The 24,149-nt window shown below is 42.8% G+C and overlaps 1 long non-coding RNA gene across 1 annotated transcript; it reads left to right on the forward strand.

The window, feature by feature from the left end:
• The first annotated feature begins 1,778 nt into the window (after positions 1-1,778).
• On the forward strand, positions 1,779-21,621 carry LOC310746433. The gene is made up of 3 exons (XR_014540710.1): positions 1,779-1,861; positions 20,280-20,407; positions 21,478-21,621. It is a non-coding gene; the product is annotated as an uncharacterized lncRNA (long non-coding RNA).
• The last annotated feature ends 2,528 nt before the right edge of the window (positions 21,622-24,149 follow it).

A 24,149-nucleotide genomic window follows, 5' to 3' on the forward strand; every position in this document is an offset into this window, starting at 1 on the left:
ATGTGATAGCTGGTTTCGGAAAACTTGGGACTCAGCTGTATAGTCTATTTTTAAATGAATGACACTATGATACCCATTTGTGTTTATTAATTTGTAATAGCTGGGCCACTGTCATGTAAAGAGAGTGCATGGACCAATTGTCAGTGAGTGTCTAATTCCCTTGCAAATGAAACAGAGAGAGCCAGTATCAGGAACCAAAGGTTAACACTCTACTCTTTAAGGAAAGATGCTGCATATTTCAATTTTGCAAAGGTAATTCACACTGGCAAAAAACCCCCACAATAACAACCAACCACTCTTATGCCCATGGAAATGCCTAGACAATGTTGCACCAAGCAATTTTCTCCTCCAAAAATCTCTCCCCCTTTTCTTTCTCCCTCACCATATATATATATATATATATAACACTTGTTGTTGTGTAAAAAGAAAAACCATTTGCAGTAATTCTTCGTCTGGACTTGATAAAACATTAAGGCTAAATTTCTATAAACAAGGGCTCTATGAGTAGGCATGGGTGTCCATTTGCCAGCCCCCAGACAACACAATGATGTCAGGTAGCTGAACACTTTGAAGTCCTGAAGTTAGGACTTCAAAGCACCATGCAGGGTGCTTGCAAAAATTATTGTATGGTGTTTTAAAGTGCTGCAAGATTTGGCTTTATTGCTGAGCTGAAGCCTGCTTTCCCTTGCCAATGCACAATTGAAAGCACAATGTAAGGCTCCCCTTTCTGCAATCTGATGTCAGGTGTGGGGTCGGTGGGTGTGGTTTGTGTAAAATAGCTAGGTGGGCTAAATTTGAACCTTTGGTGGACCAAGTTTGGCCTATGGGCTGGAGGTCTCCCCCACTATAAACATTTACCTGGGAGTGAGTCCTATTGAACTCAAGGTGATCAAGGGCAGGATATATACTTATATATATACATACTATATATTCCTAAAATAAACAAAACAACAACAACAACACAAAAGCATCTGGTTGGCCATTGTGAGAACAGGATGCTGGACTTGATGGGCCATTGACATGATCCAAAAGGGTACTTTTCTCAAGTAGTCCTCATTGCTTAGGTTTGTTGTTCAGGATATTTTGGTAGAGCCCAAAGTGACCGACATTGTATGTCTAATGAACAAGGCAATGAGATATGACCACAGTTTCTGGAAGAGCAACCTTCCATTATAGTTCGTTTTGAACTCTCTCCTTGGAAAGAAAGTTCAAAGTCCAGAACTGAAATGATTTGGGGTCCAGGAAATCACAGAATCAAGACTGGCATAAAACATAACTTTCATCTGGAGAGCAGGAGCGTGGAACCTGTACCCCCCCCCCGGCTATTGGTGAACCAAAGCTCCCATTATCCTCAACCATTGGCCATGCTGACTGAGGCAGACGGATGGGACTTGAGGTCCAAAATTCACCTCTGGAGGGTCACAGGTTGTAGAGACAATCAGCCGTTTATATAGAAATTTCAGACCTTCCACTGTTCCGTCAACCTTAGGACATGTCCACACAAGTTATCAAATTTTAAGGAAAGATTGACTAGTAGTGTCCCAAGTAAGGGAATGTATATAAATTTCCTTGGGTCTACTCTGAGTATAACCTAGTTGGCTATCACCCTATCACTGCAATAGCTTAGGCTTTGGGGCCGGAATACAACATACAAATTACTTAGCTGCAGTTTCTATTACTTTTAAGGGCAAAAGATTGAATTATCACATTTATTGTAACAAGTGATTTGTTCAGTTCCAAAAATACCCTGAAATTCACCATGCTTGTGGTTGTATTCCAGGAACTGCTCGTCCTACCGGCTTGACAGCTAAATGAGGCATCATTTTAATGAGTCCTTGCAGAACAGCATTACTGACAGCAAGTGTGTATCTATCAATTATTTGTTTGAAAAGAACAAAAAAATTCATTTGAAGTCTTGGAAGATGCCTCTTTCCCTTGAAGGCGCTCCATTTGTTTATTGCTAACAAAAAAGGCTTCCCCAATTTGCTTCTTAATAATCCCTTCAAACATGAAGATGAAGGTGGGGGGGGGGAACACTGGATCTGTTCCTAAAAGAGTTCTTTCCCCTTCCTCCCGCCACTTCCATCAATGCAATTTCCCGACACTGGCTAGAACAACACTCTTTGATGTTGCCTTGATGAGCTCCAAATGGGTTTGGAATCAGGTAAACAAAACTGATATGCCATCAGCACGGAGCCCATTCCATCTCATTCCGTATGCAATGATTTGAATCATTTTAGACAAAAGAAAAGGGAAACTAACTTTTGGAAGACTGATGGTGTATGTTTTAGCACTCAAGCATTTTAACTCAAGCGTTTGCTGGAATGAGGAGCTGGCTGTAGAATGACGATTTACAATACACTCGACGCTTTTAATTCAGAAATGGATCTACATTCCATATAAAGTTATAAATAGTATGCCAATATACCAAGTTACTTACTGAAGGGGTGCATTTGCTCATCTTTAATGCGAGAGTCTTCACGGGGCTGGAACAAAAAGGCTTTTCCAGCACATGACTTGCACGTGAGTCCTATTTATTTCTGCAGACTTTAGGAGTGCTAACCTTGGCTACGGTCAGTGTGCCTGCTTGAATTATGAGATGCTTTGGGACAATCTGGGTCCATTGAGAGCTTCTATGAGTCACTCAGATCGAGGAAGAAGGTGAGACAGAAATGTGTCCATGCTTTATTTTAATGAGAGAATTCCTCTCTGGTAGCCAATGACCGGACCATACCTGGCCAAATCCATGATGGGGGTGCCTGGGATTATACATATAAATGGGGGGAGGCAAGTGAAATTGATGGACATGACTTAACTTAATCATTTCAATGGGTGCACAGTATAGGAGGCAATACTGCTCCACTTGTTGGAAACCACAGAGAGGGCATAACGCTCTTGGGCTCAGGTCCTCCATGTGGGTTTCCAACAGGCAACTGGTGGCCACTATGATAACAGAATGCTGGACTAAATGGGCCATTTTCCTGATCCCGCAGCCTCTTCTTATGCTCTTACTCTGAATATAATTTAAGTTTGACACATCCCACTGTCTTGCATACTTTGAGATGTAGACGTATGCGCAACAATTCACATATCCTCCTATATATCTTCCATTCCTTTTAGTGGTTAATAATAATGATGATGAACTTCCACTTTTCTATTATTTTTATTTAACAACATTTAGATACTGCTTGATTGCACTTTACCTCTAAGTCGTCAAGGATCCCAAGGGATCCTTGGGATCAGATTCCCAGATTTCCTATTAGAAAAGAGCAGACGAGATCATCACTCAGATGGTTTAGAGCCCTTCTCATCCTCAGAACTCTTCTGAAATGTATTCATTTGAGCAACCTTGCTTCTCCATTCACCCCTCTATCATCAGGTATGCAGGGAGCCCCTCTTTTCCTTCAGCGAACCCTTTCCCTCCTTGACTCACCAGGGTGCTAGCTAGCCCCAGAAACACTCCCTTTCCCCTTCTTTCCTAAATTGCTGTGGTAAAACTAGCCCATAGTTTATCTCTTTCCTCTTTTGTTGTTACTTATTCTGAATCCTTGCTCCATCCCTGCTTGTAACCTGCTCTAAATGTGCTGCCTGCCATTTATCCTCCAGCTGGTTGAGCATCTCTCCTCCTACAGCTGCATTCCTCCCCCCTCCCCAGCATTTTCTGGTCTATTTGACTCACCTCTACATCTGGCCATCAGGCTGACAACATGGATGGGAGCTGCTGCACCGACCGCTCCTCCTGACATCATCATACTTTTTGTTATTGAGCCTGGATTCTACTTGACAACTGCACTGATGAAAAAAAGTGTGTTTTAGCACTTTAGTAGGAATTCTTGTGAATAGCTGGTCCAGTGTGGCTTTTGTCCTTCACAGGAAAACACTTCCCTGCTTTCCAGCAATCAGGTCAAGGAGCTCACTTAAACACTGACAATGTGCCAAATGCCAATACACTGATGAAAAACCTCTTCCCCTGCTATGAATCTCTGACATTACATACATCCAATCATTCGCCTCTGGCAGAGAGAACATTTCTGAAAGCTGAGAAATCCTCAAGCCTTGTTTCCCAACAGCCCGTTGACACCACCTGTTATACAGAGATGGTTATGGATCAAGGTTTACGTGGGCAGAGTTTTAAAGTTCTCAGTTCCAGACCAGATTATGTTATTGGAAATGCTGTTTGTGAAAATGAGGTGTGTTTATGTCCAATTTCCTCCAGTGGGGTGTTCTTGTTGCAAACTGTAAATGCGGCTGTTAGGATAATGCATGCAAATTAAGACAAAGATACGTACATTTACATAGTTTAGTATTCTTTGCAGGGTTTACAAAATGTGTTTGTTTTGTGTTGTTTGCATTGCCCCCTCCACTAAGAGACTAGGGAATGCACAGGAAAGACCAGAGATGCACTAACACAGGGCTCAAGAAGCCACTTTTCATTTCCAAGGGCTGATTCACATATAATTCTCTAGAGTGTACACCACTCTGTAGCATCAGTCAGTTATTCAACAGCTGTGAAATTGCCTCCATTGGGGGAAAAACACTTCATTTTCAGTTGGGTGATATGCACGGTTTGGATGTGGTTTCATGCCTGTTTCATGCATAGAATTCATTGCTTCATGTTTCATTCAGCACTTTAATAGCCTGCTGTGAATGAACCAGAGAGTCCAAGACGTAAAGGCCGTGGTGACAACCCAGCAAAAGGTAATTTCAAAGCTTCCATTTGATTGGCTTTCAGTCAGGGTAGCTCAGTGTGAGCAAGGGACACAGCCTTTTCTGCACCTTTAACAGTGCAAAAGAGGGAATTTCAACTGAAATCCCCTCACCTACACAAATATTAAAAGTGTAGGGGCCTTTTTGCATCTGGCAATGGGAGGATTTGGGTTGCACTTCAGGTGGCAATATGTCTTGGACTGATACCCACATTGAATGCTTTCAGCATAGACATTAGCTGGAAACTTTGAAAAATATCCATGTAAGAAATGCTAAAAAAGAAGGAAAAAAGGGAAGCTTCAGTAATACTCAGTAATTCAGTAATCCTCAATGAGGCTTACTTCTGAGTAGACACACATGTACACATGACCAGTACCTCAATCAGAGGAGCTGGATCTCCCACACCTGGGCAGTCTGCAAGATGTGGCTAATTTATTTTAGGACAGGAAAGCTAAAGAGGTCAGGTTAGTAATAAATGCTACAGATGAAAGAGTTTGAGAGAGGATCTAGCTTTCAACAATGAGTAGAGGAAGCAGGAGACTGGATTTTATTCTAATTTCTCTGTGAGCTTTATAAAGAGATGTGCAAAGAGAGAAGGTTTACGTGTGCATATTACAATTTTTAATACTTTGAAACTTTAAAGAATTGTAGCAGATGCAGCCAGGGAATCTAGTGGTTTGCTTGTAAATATTTTGGGGATAGTGAAGTTAGAGTAGACTGGCAAGGAGAGGCTGGGGAGGTACTATAAGGCAGTCAAGAGGACAGTCATGGCCGCCAGCTTGAGTGGCTTAAGAAAAGATTAGACAAAGACTTTGTACACATTACCAATTTAAAATGCAGCTAGGTCATTCTCTCTTCCCCACCCCCCACCCCCAGTTTGGATTGAAGTTGGTTCTGGGGGGAATGCAGCATTTCATAAGATATGACAGGATAGATACCTGATAGATATGGTTTGTGGTTGACACGTTGTACACCGCTTCCCAAACCAGAGTAAACAGAAGTGTGTACATTTTGCAATTCATGAAGGATAATGCTATCAGTGGCTACTAGTCATGACCGCTATGTTCTTCCTCTACTGCTGGAGACAGTTTCTGGGAATCACAGGTGGACAGAGCAGTGTTGCACTCTAACTGAGCATCTGGTCTTCCCATGAGCATCTTGTTGGCCACTGTGAGAACAGGATGCTGGTCTAGATGGGCCTTTGACCTGAGCCAGGAGGGTTCTTATGTTATCTAGTAAAAATGCAAAGGGACCCCTGACCATTAGGTCCAGTTGTGGCCGACTCTGGGGTTGCGGCACTCATCACGCTTTATTGGCCGAGGGAGCCGGCGTACAGCTTCTGGGTCATGTGGCCAGCATGACTAAGCCGCTTCTGGCGAACCAGAGCAGCGCACGGAAACGCCGTTTACCTTCCCGCCGGAGCAGTACCTATTTATCTACTTGCACTTTGACGTGCTTTCGAACTGCTAGGTGGGCAGGAACAGGGACCGAGCAAGGGGAGCTCACCCCGTCGCAGGGATTCGAACCACCAACCTTCCGATCGGCAAGTCCTAGGGTCTGTTGTTTAACCCACAGCGCCACCTGCGTCCCTATGTTATCTAATAAGCTCACATTATTAAATGCTTTAAAAAGAACACTTTTTAAAATAAAGCTTTTCTTTTTTTTCTTTAAGCGCCCTATTCTTGTCAGTGTTCTCGGTTGCCGCTTTCAGACATTCAAAGGTGTGTCTGTTTGCAACTTCTGTCTGTTTCCTACAGTTTTCAACACCTGCATGATTCCTCACCCTGTAGAGGGGTATTGTGAAACCCTAATTCACTCTGCACCAGAGAGACAAAAATATATTGAATAATATGAGGTCTGCACCATTATTTTAAATTAAGTGAACACTTCGCAGCTCTTTACACACTTTCAAAGTGCACGCAATGGAAACACATTGGTTGCAAGCAGCACTCTATATTAGGATGTCTGTGTGTAGCAGAGCTATCCCAATTTCATAAAGCAGAGCAGATGAAGTTTTCATGCAGCATATGGAGGAAAAGGCCCCCACAAATTGCTGACAGCAGACAATATGGCGATATGGCCATTAGAAGCCCTGGTAGCCGCAAATTGGCAGTCAATGAGCCATCAAAGTTTATCTTCAGTCCATTAAATAGCTGAAATATGTTTTATTCTAGTATACTGAAGAATAAAGATATAAACACGAAAGCAGTTAACTATTTACATTAAACAATATTTTTAAAGGTATAGTACAAAATAGATAATGCATTTCACATAAAGTGTAGAATAGATGTTGCACATTAACATCTGTCATGCTCCTGAGGGTGCCTAGTGTCTAATTACTTCTACGGGGTGGGTGCTCCCCTCAGCTAGTTCTCTAAGGGTCTAGAGTGTACAGGGTAAAGTTTTGGCTCTCGGAAGAAATTATACTGGCAGCGCTGGCAGTAACCAAAGAATGGACTTGTGGAAGATGACATGTTCCATAATTCCAACTGAGAACAGAAGGACAAATCCCAGCATATGAATTAGACGGATCTGAAGCGAGGCAATAATTTCATACCAAGATACCATCTTTAATATCACTGCGGTCATTTTAAAATTAAGAGCATTATGTTGAAAACCTTAATTATGAAGGAGAAAAATGTTGGCATTGTTCTCCAGCACAGGCTTTGATCAGAAGATGCTGAGTGATTGTGGTCAAGGCTTCTTGGCTTTTTTAACACCCCACCCAACTCTCAGAAGGGGATTTTTGGGTGGGGGCACATTGGGTAAAAGAGTGTTCCCCATCCCTCCCCAAACATCCCCCCCACTAGTATATCTATTATCCCAGGAGGAAAGATGGACTGTTAAACCACAGTGGGAATTGTTGCTCTGTGAGGGGAATAGGGGTCTCCTAACAGCTCTTCACGAGTGGTGCTGTGGTCTAAACCACTAAGCCTCTTGGGCTTACCAATCAGAAGGTTGGCGGTTTGAATCCCCATGACGGGGTGAGCCCCTGTTGCTTGGTCCCAGCTCCTGCCAACTTAGCATTCCAAAAGCATGCCCCCAAAAGTGCAAGTAGAGGACAATAGGGATTTTGAAAAAGAGTGGGAACCTTTTATATTATATTTGCAGAAACAAAGAAAGAATATTGACCTGATGGTAGTGTCAGGAATGATTGGTGGGTGCTAGTAGAGATAAGAGTCCGGGAATCCAGCCATATTTACAAAGATTTATTGGTTTCTTCTCACTATGTACAAGAGCTCAAAAGCCCATCTCCATCATGGTGAGTCAGTTGCCTCGACTGAAGGGGCTTTCCGTTTCCCCCAGCATAACCATTTCCTGAGCCCAAACCCCTTCCTTCCTCTGTTATGAGCCCCGGAAGTGGCTCCCCCCTCTCAGATTCATTGCCTCCTGACAGCCCTTCGTCACCTTCCTCGTCCGAGGAAGAACAGCTGCTAATTAATGGAGCCTGATTTCTGTAAGTCCCCATTCTCTTCCCCTTCTCTGCCCCCAATTCCCTGACAGTAGGATTTAAATAAACATTCACAGCTTTATGGATAAGGAACAAATAATGTAATAAAAAGATGAAGATATTTGTAGAAAATAGCAGAATATACTAATGAGGTTAATAAATCAGAAATGGAAGTTGAGGAAAGTCCAAAAGGGGGGAGGGAGAGATATTAGTTAAGTTGTATGGTATAAGTATATTTGTAATGAGAGAAAAGAAAATTAATTTAATAATAATAATAAAAGTGAAAGTAGATAAATAAGTACCGCTCCAGCGGGAAGGTAAACGGCGTTTCCATGTCCTGCTCTGGTTTTGCCAGAAGCGGCTTAGTCATGCTGGCCACATGACCCAGAAAAACTGTCTGCGGACAAATGTTGGCTCCCTCAGCCTGTAAAGCGAGATGAGCGCCACAACCCCAGAGTCATCTGCGACTGGACTGTCAGGGGTCCTTTACCTTTTAACAGCTCTTGGCACCCTTAACAAACTACACTTCCCATAATTCTTTGGGGGAAGCCATGGCTGTGTAAAGTGGTATGATACTGCTTTAAATATATAGTGCAGATGTTCCCCCATCTCTCTGCTACCTGCTTTTCACTCCATCACCCTCTTTTCTCATGCTTTCTCTCTGCCACCACCTTTCCCCCATTTTTCCCACTTCACCACTTATTTATTTATTTATTTGTGGAAGGCCGATTGAAATTAGATTGAAGACCACATGCAGCCCTCAGGCTGTAGGCTGTGTCCAAATAAAAAAATATAAAGTGGATATTTATTAGTTCATGATTATTTTATTGTTGACTATATTAATAGCCCACCTTTCTTCCATGGAGCTCAAGGTGGAGCACATGGTTCTCCTCATTTTATCCTCACAGAAACTTTGTGACATAGGATAGGCTAAGAGGATAGGCCCAAACCACCCAGTCAGCTTCGTGGCAAAGTAGAGATCTGGGTCCTGACCCTAGTCTGACACTCTAACCACTAAACAACACAGTCAGGGGTACAGGGTGGCAATGTTTCCTGCCCTGAATCTTAATACAAGGCCCCTTGGAGGTCAATTCATTATGAAATGACTAGGTATGGATGTCGGACTACATGGTTATAGATGCTAAATGGGTCTCTGAGCAGTTGGGTGCTGACATAGACACCTCAGCTGTGATGGAGAAGGAATGCAGGAAGCTGCCTTATAATGAGTCAGACCATTGGTCTACCTAGCACAACACTAACACGAACTGGTGTTGGCTCCCCAGAAATTCAGGCACGGGACATTCCCAAATATTGGGGATTGAACCTGGGACCTTTGGCATGTAAGGCAGATGTTCTGACAGTGCCCTCTGTGCCTTCCATAGAGTGGCTTCCCATCTCTTGCCACCTTTCCTTCCCTCCCTTCTGTAGCCCTTTGTAAAGTTCATCATTATGTGCACAGAGTGCTCTTATTCTTTATCGCAAATAAGAGTGTAGGATGGAGTATATTAAAGCTGTAATTTGCCTTGTTAAACTGAACATGACGAGGTATTTGATGAGAAGGAATGTATGAACTAATTGTTTCCAGAACATCTGTCGCCATCACAGTATGAGTTTTATACATCCAGATTTCACAGGGCACAACATGTTTTTTTTAAAGTTAATAACACGAAACAAGGCAGGCATGAGATGTCCTGGTACTGTGGGAGACTGCGAAGGACAGAGGGTTCCCTAAATTATTATAATTGAGTTGCTGGGAGAGGAGTGCTTCCAGAAACTGTATGGTACAACAGGATGATACATATACAAGGAGAGAGATAATGCATCATAATAGCTGGTTTTCCCTTATAGAGAAGGAGGGGCAGAATGTTATTATTATTACACCTTCAATGTACACAGTGCTTTGTGAAGTATAAGAGTACTAGGTCCCTGTTCTGACAGTCTAAAATTTGACATAGGACAGATAGTGTAGGAAAGGGAGAGAGGTGGAGGTGGGCTTAAAGAAGGGCAGGTCAGTAGGTCCTGATTCCTCAGGCAGCAAGACAAGGTTCCTGGAGGGCAATTGTGGTGCAGGGATCAGGACCAAACATCCAGGTTGTCTCAGAATGGTCCAGAAACAACCGGCTGAGTTTTATACCAGAGCTAGGTGGTCATTGACTGGAAGCCACGCCCACTGAGTGCTACCTCCTGGTCAGTTAAAGAGCCAGCACCTTCATCTTCATCTATTGGTTCTTTGTAGTAAAGGGGTTTCCAGCTATGAAGGACTCTCTTGATCCTCCTAAGAAGCCTGTCAGCCAGCCCTCAGAGCTTGTCAACAGAGGTGTATCTTCAGGGTAATAGGAGATTGGGCCTCAGTGCCTGCAATCCAACATGGGGTGGATCTAGATCTATCTCCTCCTTAGAACTGCAGTCTCCAGATAGCTCTAACTCCAAAGAGTCCATGAGCCTAAATGAAATTTCTTTAAAAGTTAATTTTATATACTTCTGGGAGGAAAGATGGGTTGAGACACTTCGCATCTGGATGAAGCTGTGCTTCCAAATGGACTTTAACCAAAATTGGCCATTCCTTTTGATTGCCTCTGAATCTGCAAGATTCCACCGTCACCCATTCTCAGTGGTAGAATACACACACAGGTTTATTCGTAATAAAAAAAAAGGAAGAGGTATTTCCATCATAGCAAGGATGCAAAGTCGGTTGCTTACCTCAACTATCGGAAGGTGCATTCCTTTGTCATCATCAAGGCTTGTTAGTAGATTAATTGGCTGTGGCTGCTAAATGAACAGCCATAAAACAGTACATACACTAATGTATAATTGTGCGATAAGAAAAGGGCTTTGGATAATTTATGCTGCTTCTCGCTTTGTGTAATTAATCTGCAAAATAATATATGCGTCTTCGTATCATGTTAATTGCTTTCTCAATTCCCCAAACATTAATTGTGTGTAAAAGCTACTACTGGGGATCCAATTGCATTGCTAGACAGAATTAGGGAATCAGAGCTGGAAGGGACCCCAAGGGTCATCTAAGTTCAAGCCCCTGTAATGCAGGAATCTCAGCTAACGCATCCATGGCAGATAGCCATCCAACCTCTGCTTAAATACCTCCAAAGAAGGAGGGTCTACCATCTCTCGTGGAAGTCTGCTCCACTGCCGAACAGCTCTTACTGTTCCAGAATTAGGGAAGTTTACCAGAATAACTTGAACCCCTCTGGTACCCAAAGAATCAATCTACTTGCAACATGAGAAGTGACTATAATTTCTCTCTCACCATTTTTTTCAAATGACATGGTCCTTGTGTGGATACCGCCATAGGTTAAACTTTAGTCAGTAGGTGACACTCAACTTAGTTATAGCTAGATGGATTCAACAGTTTCAAGCAGTGTGGGAATTACTTCTGAATAAATATGCATAGGGTTGTACCAGATGTAAAACTAAGTTAGGTCACGGCTGGCAGTGGGCAAACCTGTCGATTTCAGTTTCTCTCCTTTTCTCTTTTTCCCAGTCTTAAGTTCTCCACACTTCCACATCAGTTTTCTTTTAAAAAGTCATTGTGAAAATTCAGCAGCATTTTAGCGCAAATTTCTCTTAATAGGCACATATCCGTATGCACTTGCCTAATATAGTTTTGCAAAGCAATTTCCCATACTATAATGCATTTTTGTATGTTGGTTTCACCAATATATGCATTTGTATGCATAATTTATCCTAGTATGTGTACTTTAGTACACATTACCTGGCTTAGTTGACTGAAGAATTGCATTACAAAATTAAGAGGTCAAATTTCAATGGATGGTTTGTTTGTTTGTTTGTTTGTTTGTTTTTGGAAAGTGTGAGATTAGGTAGGTTCACTTTTAGAAGCCTGTGGCCCAAGAGCTCAGAGGGTTGGACTAGATGACCCTCAGTGTCCCTTCAAACTTTACAATTCTATGAGTCTATGATTCTAAGTACAAAATGAATCAAATTTCTTCTCCATTCCTAGTCCTATCAGAAGTGAATTCAGAAAGTACATTGAGGGTCCCGCTCTACTACACTATATATTTTAGGTTGCAATCCTATACACGTTTAGCAATAAGTAAGTGTGCTCCACAGTTATCCTGAGGATGCTAGCAGTTGTTGATGCAGCCTGTTGTAAGGCTTCAAACTGTTGCATTGAAGGGGGGGAGCCATTGCATCATGAAAGAAAATGAAACAATGAAAAACTTGATCCATGTCATTCTCTATTATGAGGTGGGTTCTGGAAGAAATAAGCCATCTAACAAGACATATTTCTATAGACCATTTCGTAAAGTAAGTTTGTTCTTCGGCAAAGTGGGTGCAACACCAATTAATATAAAACAAATGTCAACTTTCACCAAGAAGGACAGCTTCATTAAAACATATTACAAGTGGTTTTTAACATTTGCAGTATTGCTTTTGACAGAGGGGGCACATGGGGTTAAGAACGTCCATGAGGGAAGTTGCATGCAGCGACTGCATTTGTTAGGAAATGAAAACTTTTCCGTAGTTAGAATTCATTGCAGATCTTATCCGATCGATTTAGGTATTTCACAAACTCGCCCAATGCAAGTTTGCCGTTTTAGAAATTGAGATTTTTGCAGTCCTAAATGGTGCCCTCTTGACATGTTAGCCATCGTTGTCTTTCCCCATCAGTATTACAGTGGTACCTCGGGTTAAGTACTTAATTCATTCCGGAGGTCCGTTTTTAACCTGAAACTACAGTGGTACCTCGGGTTAAGTACTTAATTCGTTCCGGAGGTCCGTTCTTAACCTGAAACTGTTCTTAACCTGAAGCACCACTTCAGCTAATGGGGCCTCCTGCTGCCGCCGCGCCGCCAGAGCACAATTTCTGTTCTCATCCTGAAGCAAAGTTCTTAACCCGAGTTACTTTTCTGGGTTAGCGGAGTCTGTAACCTGAGGTGTATGTAACCTGAAGCATATGTAACCCGAGGTACCACTCTACCAGGGTTTTTTTCAGCTGGAACTCACAGGAACCAAGATCAGCACCTCTCAGGTGGGGGCCATTGCCATCCTAAGAGAACGAGGGAGGTGTTCTTGGTGAGTTCTGGCACTTCTTTTTCTAGAAAAATACCACCAAGTATTACCTCTGCAAAGATAAGGTAGGTTTGCGTATGTAGTTGCCACATCAAGAGCTATGATATTGTTTGGTGGTGTATTCAAGATGAGCGCCACACCCCATAGTTGCCTTTGACTGGACTTAACTGTCCAGGGGTCTTTTACCTTTACCTATTCCCAAACCATTGATGTTGGTTAATAATAATAATAATAATAATAATAATAATAATAATAATAAAAAATACTCCACCCATCTGGTTGGGTTCCCCAAGCCATTCTAGGTGGCTTCCAGCACATATAAAAACATAAAACGTCAAACGTTTAAAAACTTCCCAATACAAGGTTTACTTGTATGGCATAGGAATTCTGATCACATGTACATGTCTAATCACCTGCCTGCTTCTAGCCTTCCACTCAATTCACTACATTATAGTTGCTGCGCCCTGTGGCACCCTCAAGGCATGGCGCACATTGCGGCAGAACCAGTCGCACGGCCCTAAATCCACTTCTGCTTAAGAGTATGGCCTTTGCACATGCACTGTACCAATATACACTGTAGCACATACACAGGTAACAGTATAAGCCAAATTTTTTGCTGGCCTGGAAATAGTAAAGATGCTGAAAAGCTGTTGATGAGTTCAGGGTGTTGCGTTAGGGCTGCCACATGTCCTCTTTTTCCAGGACACACCCTCTTTTTCATGGGTCTGTAAAATAGAGTCGTCATAAAGATCCATAGTTAAAAGTAGAAGTTGGCAAATGTGTCCTCTTTATTGCTCTTCAAAATATGACAACCCTACCTTTCATTGTTCCTGTGGTTAAGTTGCACAGGACCAGCAGTAATGACAGCTCCCTGCATAAAAACGGGGGGGGGGGGCGCCCTTTGTGTGGACGCGCGCAGCCCCTGGATCTGGAGCGGCTCCATTAGCATAGGCTTGGCTTTGCCTTCCCTCAGGTGGGATACCTGGAGGTCTCCGCCTACCTCAGTCAGTTATCCAATCCTGCCTGGGGGAAGCGTTGCCAAGGAGACCAGGCCAGGTTGGGGAGGGATTACCTGCCCACACAATAGAGGGAGGATCTTACCTGGGAATCCTCACTTGGCTCCAGAGCTTCTCCCACCCTACCCACCCTCAGTTAATGTCTTATTTTGCAGGTTAACTTTTCTTCACAGGTATGCGGGTGCTGCTACGTTAAGGTTGCTGTTAAAGGGCCGGAAAGGAATTTCCCTGCATTGGCAGGTTTCGCCTTTCCCGTAGCAAAACCTCACAACTTTAGCGGTATCAGGCCTTGGGCAGAATCCTTTAGTCTATCTTCCTCTTTGCAGCAGCGATACCAGGGTTCCCCGTTAAAGGGGTTTCTGAAGGGAGGCTTTGACCGTACGCTGAAAGGTCGTCATTGCTCTCCCCTGCAGCGGCAGCTTAACGGGGGCGGCTATCTCTGCTTGAACATATGTTCTCCAGAGCCGGCCCATCCCCCCCCACTGGATAACCCTGATGCTCCCTAGGTCCCCGGCTGGGGACTGGGGAGGGAGAACGCCCAATGCCTGAGCCATGGTCTACCCACATTTGAAATTTAATAAAGTTGCGGCCAATTTAATCCCATAGCACGTTGTCTTGAGTCGTTATTCCACATGACGGGGGGGGGGGGGCTCGGGATCTGGGGGACTCTGCCTGTCGACGCAAAAGTTATTTCAACAGTAGCTGATGAAACAAGCTTGGACTAAACCTTGGTTTGCAGCTGATTTTATAGATGGAAGGAGGTGAGTTAAAGTTGAAATACAGTGGCTTGTGAGTTCGGTTGCTGGCATGAAACTGCAAAACTGGACCATCGTCCTCTATAATTTTGTATGCTACCATTAATCCTACATACTGGAACAGGATCCAGGCAAGACAGCTGGCAATCCTGATGAAATTATATGAAATCAGCACAGATGGTAAGAAATCCTTCAGAGCTCAACAAAGTCCAGGGATGCAACCAACAATTAATGGTTCTATCTTCTTGCAAAACCCCTTTCATTTCAGAGTGGGGGTAAGTCTTTTGGCTGGTTGTGCTTCATGATTCCAATAAAAAAAAAGATACAATACATCAATAAAATGAAAATATAAAATCTTATAAATAAATATCTCTGAATGTTATGATGTTTTAATGGCTTGTAACCAACTAAGTTATATTGAAATTAATGGGCCAAAGATAGTCATGCCCAATAATTTCAATTCCTTTTTAAAATGACCTTGGACAAACCCAGAATACCCTGCAAAATGTCCTGCTTCAGTTCTGGATTCATCTGAATCTGCTGCACAAAATATATAGATAGATTTTTTTGCTGCCCTGATGTCCTTTGGGAAGAAAGGTGAGATATAAATTTAGAGAGCAGCCAGGTGAGGACTTACAATTTTTTATTTAAGAGGGACCTTTTGTACTACTTTTCCACATCCGTTCCCTCATTATATTTTGTTCATATTAATATTTAATTTCTGGACCTTAGACCTCCAGTAATATTCTATTCCTATCAATCCAAGCAATGTGGAGAGATTTCCAGCTAATATATTACTGTACATTCTACTGGAGGTAGAACAACTTATTTATTTATTTATTTATTTATTTATTTATTTATTGAGTCCAGCCCCATCAGAAATGGACCCATAACTGCTTGAATGCCTGATGAAGGATCCCCTGATGTCGTCCCTGAATGTGGTCATTTACTTTTGGTGAATTAATCCAGAATGCTGCAGCTAGACTGGTGACTGGGAGTGGCCGCCGAGACCACATAACACCGGTCTTGAAAGACCTACATTGGCTTCCAGTACGTTTCTGAGCACAATTCAAAGTGTTGGTGCTCACCTTGAAAGCCCTAAAAGACCTCGGTCCAGTATATCTGAAGGAGCGTCTCCATCCCCATTGTTCTACCTGGACACTGAGGTCCAACACCAAGGGCCTTCTGGCAGTTCCCTCACTGCGAGAAGCCAAGTTACAGGGAACCAGGCAGAGGGCCTTCTCCGTAGTGGTACCCGCCCTGTGGAACATCCTCCCACCAAATGTCAAAGAGAACAACAACTACCAGACTATTAGAAGACATCTGAAGGCAGCCCTGTTTAGGGAAGCTTTTACTGTATTTTAATATTTTGTTGGAAGCCACCCAGAGTGGCTGGGGAAGCCCAGCCAGATGGGAGAGGTATAAAAAAAATTATTATTATTATTATTAAGGATGGGGAGGAGAACTCCAAGGAATGTCCCAATAGGACATAGCATTTCAATCGACTGGATCCTGAATTCAGGTTAATTGTGAGGGCATCTAGCAGACATCCAGGAATTTAACCTCGGTACTCTAGATGAATTATGAAATAGATTTGGTTGGATCTGCCCATTACTCTTCACAGGTCTCCAAGCATAGCTTGTGTATTCCAGTTCTGATTTTTATATTAGCTAGAACCTCTCTTCAGGCATGGGAGTGATTAGCAATTAATTATTCAAATGGTGATGGCAAAAGTAACAGTCTGCAGATGTCAACAGAGTCCAGGCCAACACTCCTCTGGTGCAGAATGCTACATCAAGACGGGGACCATGTTTCTACCGTGATGGCAATGCATAAATAGTGCAATAAGCAGAAATGGAGGCTTGATGTAATAATTTTGCTTCTTGAATATCAATTATTCAGGATGCTGAAGCAGCCTCATTGAGCTGAATGGCAATCACTCTCCTGATCAGCTTCTAGCAGATGAATGTGAGGCACCAAAACAATTATTCAACTCCTATTTGCATCTCCTGGATTACTAATTAGCTCAGAGATAGACTTATATCTATTCACGCTGCTGGCCCAGCTTGCAAATTGCTCAAGTGATCTCCTTGAAATCAGTAAATCTCTCCCATGCAGGGTACTGAGTGCATGGCAGCGATTTGGTTTCTAACATTTTAAAAGACCACAGTGTAATTCCTTGTTACAGCTCATAATTTAAAAGTCTGAAGTTACTAAGATTGGACTGATCATTTACAACCCAGATCTTCTACATGTTTACTTGGAAGTATGGCCCACATGTTCAGTTGAGGCCTTTCTCCAGGTGGATGAGCATGGGATTGCAGCATCAGTCTCATTCAGGGAACCCCAGATGTTTTGCTCTGCAAAATTCACCAAGACCAAAGGCAAGATGGAAAAGGTATGACTGTTTTAGACCTTCTAAAAAACAGTCAGGAGGGGGAATGAAGAATTTGCTTGTCCATAGTTTTGGAGAAATTGATGGAAAGGCTGTGCTTCTAAGACTGGGCTAAGATCTTCCCCAATTTCCCCAAAATATTCTCACCCTGCGAAAACAGTAGCCATTTTTCTACTCCAATTTTGTTTTGTAGGAGAGTTATCTCTTACTTTACTGCAGCGGTGGCTCATCTGTTGCTGGCAGGCTACACCCAGCGATAGAGTGTTATGCCCCCCTCCAAATTTGTCAATTTTTAGAAAAAAACAACAGCTGCTCCTATAGTTTACGGCTATGTTGCCTTTTTTCTGACTTAGTTCCTTACGTGAACATGAGTGCTGAGAATGATACCTTCTGCCCACCACCGCATGTTCTGTTGAGTCAATCATGACTGTAAATAAATAAAAGTGTGGCCTTGTGATACTCCAAGACTAGTGTCCATCCACCCCTTTCTTGATGATCACAAAGACCTCTTATACTTATACTGCATACAACACTGATGTCTCACAACAACTGATCTGTAACTGATCTGTAGAAAACACAACCTGGAAAAAGAGACAATGCACATACTTTTGTAAACTAGGAAAATCTTCAATAAAAATTATTTTAAAGAAGAGGACCTCTGCTTGAGTCCCAAGAGAGCTGCTGGCAGTCTGAGTTGACCATGATCAGCTAGATGGACAAATAGCCTGGACAAATAGCAAGGCAGCTTGCTCTGTTCATGTGGAGTTCGAAAAATGACACAGAGCCTGCTGAGGTTACTAGAGTTGACATAAGGACCAGTATCAGGAAGATGTGATCTCTGACATGGCCCCGGACAAAACAAAGCAGATACATTTTGATCCTGAAAAACCACACCGTTACATTAGCAATAACGTAGCAGGAGTAACTTAAAAACCCTGTCCTCAGATCTACCATGTATGCAAAAGGGCCAACACAGGAAGGAAAATGTCTCATCGCAAGCATAAGTCTTTGGGATACCCATGAGAAACATACTACAAATTCCTCAGATATGCTCTAATTGCTACCGGAGCCACGTTTGTCGGGCAGCTATAAATAATATACATTTTTTCCTATCTAGTAAAGACCCTAGACTAGGGATCTTGGTGGAGCTGTATAAATCATGACGTGTTATTTAAAATGTACTTTAAACAAACAGAAAATATATATACGTATCATATATCACAAAGGACTTGTCAAAGCAATAGAACCAGAATGTAGCTTATCTTGTTTAAAGACACAGATACAAATATAGCTGGAGAGGCAAAAGTCAAGAACCAACATAATTATAAACGTTATGAAAAATAATGTTACCAGAAATATTCGTATCAGAAGGGTAGCTGCAGCAAAGACAAAAACAAAACAAAACATATTCTTCTGGTATCTTTAAGAATCACAGAGTGGGCATGGAATCCTATATACACTTTCATGGGAGTAAGTCCCATTGAATCGAATGGTACTTACTTCTGAGTATATAGGTCTAGGGTTGCATATTGTAGCAAAAGTTTTTGTAGCTTAGAGTCATTTCTGGGCTCTGGCCCATAAAAACCTGGTTGGTTTGTTTTATTGATCAGTTTTCCTGGCAGAGAGGCAAACTTTGCATTAGGAACATGAGATCATGGATCATGGCAATGGCCCATCTAGTCCAGCATTCTGTTCTCACAGTGGCCAATGAGATGCTTATGGGAAATCCGTAAGACCTGAATGAAACATTCTTCTAAACCAGGGGCAAAAGGTCAAAGTAAAGGGACCCCTGATCATTAGGTCCAGTTGTGACCGACTCTGGGGTTGCGGCGCTCATCTCGCTTTATTGGCCAAGAGAGCCGGTGTACAGCTTCCAGGTCATGTGGCCAGCATGACTAAGCCACTTCTAGTGAACCAGAGCAGCACACGGAAATGCCGTTTACCTTCCCGCCAGAGCGGTACCTATTTATCTACTTGTACTTTGATGTGCTTTCGAACTGCTGGGTGGGCAAGAGCTGGGACTGAGCAATGGGAGCTCACCCCGTTGCGGGGATTCGAACCGCCGACCTTCTGATCGGCAAGCCCTAGGCTCAGTGGTTTAGACTACAGCACCACCCACATCCCATAAAACCAAGGGTGGTCAACCTTTCTATACCTACCGCCCACTAATGCATCTTTCTTGATGGTAAAATTTCCTTACCACCCACCAGTGCTCAATGGAAGGAGGAGTCAGCTTGTGCCGTAGAACCCCCTACCGCCTACCTAGACTCCTGAAATGCCCACTAGTGGGCAGTAGGGACCAGGTTGACAACCCCTGTTCTAAACTCAGACAGTGGATCTTCAATGGGATCCTACAGTATCATGGTTGGCATTCATCCATCTCTAGAGAAAATGGAGTGCACCTCCAGGAATGAAGTGAAACCGCTACATTAGCAGCAGCAGCCCAGGGCATTACCCCTGCCCAAACACTCCATACACCCCTACAGTATAGGAACAGGAGAAATCATAAGATATCCCAATGCAACTCGATGAATCATTGCTGTGAGCCATCCTTACAGTGCTAGGAGTTAAACAACTGATTGAAATGTACGTTGCTTTTCGGAAGCACACCATCACGCAGGGCAATCCATCTCTACCTACACAAAGAAATCTCAAGCCATGGGTATCAATTGGTTGCAGAGGTTATTATTCTGCAGATACTGTAAGGAGAAAATTACTTCATGCTGGAGAGCCCACATTTAATATACCACATCGTAATCAATTACTTGAACTTAAAGCAAGCAGTAAATGCAGCTAAAGGATGAATTTGCCTGGATATAAGTGTTTTGATTACATTTAAGTGAAGTTAGTTTTCTTAGCTGTTTGCCAGACAGAAAACAGGATTTTATTCAATGTCCGCTTCCTAGGTAAGGAACTGAATAGATGTCTGCCCCCAGTTAAATGTCTACACGCAATTGCACAGAACAGGGGTATCCAATATGGTTCTTGTGGACTACAGCTTACATCAGGCCCAACTAGCGTGGCTAATGGACAGGTATGGTGAAAACTGTAGTATACAACTTCTGGTACAGAAATTCCATTCATTTTCAGTTGAGTTCTTGCTGTGCCAAAGGTTATGCTTAAGTTACTGAAAGTTAATTGCACATCATGTATTCTGTGAACTTAACTGCTGCAAGGATGATGAAAAAGGGTACAAGTGTGTTATGTCTAGAATATCCAGCCAGAAGCCAAAATCTAAGAAACTGAATTTAACATATATGAGGAGAAGGGCTTAGCTGGAGAGGTGTCAGGGAAGCTCTGGAGTTGCAGTCCCCCATGTCCACCTTGTTACTGGGTAGATGTGGGGGAACAAGTGTGACCACTATTGTGGTATCCTCCTTGTGTTTCCTCTGGAGGAGGGGAAAGGTGGGCTGGAAGGAGAAGCGACACAACACCTGAGACTTAAAGCTAGCAGGAGTCTCAGGATGTGGGTTAGCTTGGAATGCTAGAGTGATGCGTCAAGAACAGGTCAAGCAAACATGAGAGGAATAGGGAAATTGAGAGCCTTGTGTGAAGAGGAGATTGAGGTTATGTGAGGGAGAGAGAGCAAACTTAGACACAAGGTGTGTTGGGGTTGCCAATAATGCATGGTTATGGAGGAACCAGGAGAATCAGACTAGAAGACTCTTTCTGGAGAGTGGAAGGAGGATGGAAGGAAATAGAAGTTGCTTGGCAAGGCAGGAGTCTGAACAATATGCTCCGTTAGTGAGCCAGAGAAGTATCTGTAATGTAAAGAAGCCTACTGGCAGAAGAAGTCAGCTGATGAACTAGGTTCTGAGCTCCTTCAGGAACTAGGGACCCACCAGGTGAACTGTGAGGAAAGGGAACTGTTTACTAGAGACTTTTGAAATATACTGAATAATCCTGCTTTCGGAAAACAAAGAACAAGGGTGTGGCTCATTGTGGCTCAATCCCTAAACAAAATTGTCTGCCAACAAATGTAACCAGGATTCCCTTCTCATCAATGAAAAAGTGCTTGCTATTATTTTTTTCTTATTAAGTGAGCAAGATTTAACATCACTTCATTTATCTACACTATACACCTTCCATTCCAATTGGCTGCAGTGACACCTGCTGGAGAGGAATGCAATTTCACCAAGCAGATCACAAGCGGAGAGATAATGAGGATGTGTCCCAGCGACTCCAACAAACAACCCGCCAACCCTGGTAGCAGACACAAACATCAACATGACCCCCGGGGCAGCCCAGAAGTCCACCATCAGCTCAGTTCTTGCAGCAAACTAATGGCTCCACCTCAGTGTGTTTGAAAATTGCTGCAGCAATAAACTCAATGGGAAATGATAAACACAACACTAGAGAGCAAGTTAACAGTCATTCAGTGAACATTCATGTGTGTACAGACTAATGAAACTATAAAAGGAAATAATGTCGTATTACATGACTTGCACTGCAGTGTCCTTTAGTAACAGTTTTTCTCTCTCATAAACCAAAAGAACCCCAATTCTTTAAATGTGTTTTTACATCTTGATAGTGTCAATAGCTATCCTCTCTGCTGTTCAGATGTCCATATGCTCTGGAAGATAGGAGCAGTCCAAACTGCCTGTAACTGACTACCTCCAAACGCACAATTACCTTCTTGCAGTGATGGTAGTTATGCAGTCTGGGATAATGTATTATCCTAGAGTTGGTACAAAGAGGCATAAGTGGTCCTGGGAATACTAAGCCTCTTGTTGTTCAGCTCAAGTATGGAGCTTTCCAAAGGGCAGTTTCCCCTTTATGTTTTGCATACCTGATTCAATAGCTCCTTCAGAAACAGAGCCTGGAAAGTAAATGCAGAACACAATGATTGTGACATGAACATTGGTGAACTAGAGCTTATTGCAATTGAATGTGTTATCCTGAGCTGGCAGATATATATCTATATCAGAGAGAGTGGGGGAGGAAGAAGAGGGGAGCAGGTGGGGAGATACGGCTGGTATAAAGAATTAAGTCGTAAATCATAAAAATGGTTTACCTGAACTGCAATAGATCTGGTCTGAGTCATTTGTTTGCAAAAGCTTGAACAAAATGTAAGTAGTGCCTAGGAAGTAACTTTCTTGTCTACAGTGGGCTGTAGTCAACGGTGACACCAATAGGAATTGGACACATTCAGCCACCTTATTAATTACATTGCCTAGCAATTGCAGCTAAGCAAATCAAGGGGACCTAAGCAAGCTATGGGTCTCTTCTGACACAGGTCATGTTCAGAGATTCATCCACAGCTTCATAAACCATAGTCTGTGAACGAACCCCCATGACAACATGCGCTGCCCTGGCCCACTCCCCTTCCTTCCTCCCATTGCACACCAGTGTGGGATGCTGGTTTGCATCAAGCCAGAGTTCACCATAACACCTGAGCCTGACTTATTGCCCTGGGTTCTTAAGGAACATTAAGGCAGAGTTCACCGGTTTGGACACAGCAAGGAACTCTGGCTTTAACGCACAGCAGGATCTCTGCACTGCAGCTGCCAAGTGCCAGAAAGGTAGAGGAGGGAGACAGAAGGAGCACATAGCAATGGCCCAAATGGTCCAAACATAGCCCCCCATGCAACCAATATCTCTTGTGTGTCTTTATAGGAAATGCTGTTTTGAAAACTGAAGGAGTCTCCTGAACACGGGGCTTTAAGAACAGGCACGGGAAATAAAGGAACAATTGATTAATCATAATTGTTGTGGAGAAAATATTGGGATTAATACTGTTAATTTTGCCCTAAAATTCTATGTACACACACACTACACATATTTATGTATAGACTAAAAGCTAGTCTGTAGGCTAGATATACCTGGCAGCCGCCTGGAACTTGATTTATGATCTCTTCAGAGTTAAGCAAATTGGGAACACTGAAGTTAATAATATACATGAAAGATTTCTCCCCGCCTGACCCTAATGTAGTAAATTTGACTGATAAAGTGGCTTCTGTATACCTCTGTTACATTGTTTCCCATAAAAAGTCCAGTGATAAGATTAATCTTCATCTAAAGGAAGCCCCATGGACAAGGTTATGGTCACCCAGATCAAATTATAGAAGAGTGATATACCTGTGTGGCTCTGGAGTAGATAGATGGGAAGAAACGAAGCACCACAGACAGGGGACCAAAGCATTCTGTAAGTGGATGCACAGAGGGAAGCGGTTCCAGGAAAAACCAACACAACAGTCCTTTTAACTGTGTAGCAACTGTTGCACAATGCAGCAGAGTTAGGTGCTAGTGATGGTCTGTCCCAGTTAACAGTATATCTGCTGGAAGTGTAGCAGAAAAGATCATTCAATTTGTAACTTAAGGATAACTTCTGTTAGTGTTAAAGTCAAACAGCCAAGAGGGCTCGGTGGAGGTGTTGCTTGTTGACCAAGCAGAGTGGAATGAGCTTCACTGAGGTAGCACATGCTCTGATAGGTTGTGTAGTTCTGAGGGAGTTGTCCTCTGTATGTTTGGTAGAATGTCTTCCTGCTATGTACAAGGCCTGAAAAAAAGAGAGTTCTGTTTATTTCTTCTCAAACTATACACTGTTCCACGTGCCCAGTAAAGTCTTATCAGGACTTCTCTCTCGCATTTGCATTATTTAAGTGAGTTTGCTAACAAAAGCACTGTTTAAGGCAATGGAATTTCTCATGAAGGAAACCATAAGCCCTGGAAAGGAAACTGGAAAGCTGTCCTTCTAGAATGTACGCTTGAATAAAAGGCCGATCCGTGTTCAAAATATGAAAGAGCAAAGGGTCAAGCTGCAGTAAAACTTCAAG

This window comes from Podarcis filfolensis, assembly GCF_964270895.1.
Source record: "Podarcis filfolensis genome assembly, chromosome: 12".
Lineage (NCBI taxonomy): Eukaryota > Metazoa > Chordata > Lepidosauria > Squamata > Lacertidae > Podarcis > Podarcis filfolensis.